We start from the raw sequence: 1,164 nt of genomic DNA on the forward strand, positions 1-1,164 counted from the left end.
ATGAGAAAGAATGAAATCTGGCCATTTGTAGCAAAGTGGATGGACCTTGAGGGTGTCATGCTACACGAAATAAGTCAGGCAGAGAAGGATAGATACCATATGTTTGCATTCATAGGTCTAACAGGAGAGACCTGGCAGGGGACCATGGGGAGAGGAAGGGGGAAAGAAAGCAGGGGAGAGTGAGGGGCACAGATCAAGGGAGACTACTGAATACTGAAAACAAACCATGGACTGAAGGGGAAGGGGGAGGGAGGGAGGGGGTAATGGTCATGGAGGGGGACACTTGTGTGGAGAAGCACTGGGTGTTATATGGAAACCAATTTGACAATAAACTATTAAACAAAAACACACGGTAAACTGGAAGCCGTAAGACCTCCCACCTGATGGAGAATATGTGAATATCCAGGGAAGGCACACGGAAGGAGCCCTGTCCCTCTCAGATGCTTGATCAACATTAACTATTATCAACTGAGATACACACATGTGCCCCACCTCAAGTAATTTCCAGAACATTTCTTGCCATCTCATCTTCTGTGTTGGTTTTATTGCTTCTATACCTTCTCAAAGAGGTTCTCCTATTCTGATGACCTTCTCCTTGTGCCCCTACAGGACGGCAGGACTCTGACCTGGCCTGGGAGTGAGCTGAGTGAGGTGAGCACCTTCCCTAAGGAGCAGTAGCAGGGGCCAGAGGACAGATAGACAGGTCAGGTTATGTCCGTGTAGGCATGTGTGGCCTTCCCAAGGGAACCACCAGAGACCCGGCCCCTTGCCATGCTGCGTGGCCACAGCTGACTGACATTTGACCCCAAAGTTTGTTCTCTCTTTCCCAAGGCTGAAGTGTCACCTCCTGCCAACCCGGACGCAGACGCAGGCTGAAGGGAAAACGCTGCGATCCCACCACTGACCCCATGGCCCAAGCGGCACCAGGTAGTCAACCCCACATGATTCCTGGACTTGGGGGACTGCCTCTAGCAGAGCTGTCGTACAGAGGAATCAGCCCCTTGAAGGGGACTGATGAGGGTCCTCAAGCCTTCAAGAGGGACCAAGGGGAGACCCACCCCAGGGGTCTGTAGGGGCCCCTCCCTCCTGTCCTTTTCCCAGGTTCATGGCTGAGGTGCTCACTTCCTCCCTCCCCCTGCAGCCTATCACATGACCCGAGTGAGG

General features: G+C 52.8%; 1 long non-coding RNA gene across 2 annotated transcripts in view; it reads left to right on the plus strand.

Annotated features, from left to right (window-relative positions):
- Positions 1–903, plus strand: part of LOC115303365 — a 19,542-nt gene extending 18,639 nt beyond the window's left edge. For both annotated transcript variants that reach the window (XR_003914001.1, XR_003914003.1), the window contains exons 2-3: positions 610–651; positions 832–903. This is a non-coding gene — a long non-coding RNA (uncharacterized LOC115303365). The remainder of the gene's footprint in view (positions 1–609; positions 652–831) is intronic.
- Positions 904–1,164: the final 261 nt, after the last annotated feature.

The sequence above is a fragment of the Suricata suricatta genome, chromosome 10, assembly GCF_006229205.1.
Source record: "Suricata suricatta isolate VVHF042 chromosome 10, meerkat_22Aug2017_6uvM2_HiC, whole genome shotgun sequence".
NCBI lineage: Eukaryota > Metazoa > Chordata > Mammalia > Carnivora > Herpestidae > Suricata > Suricata suricatta.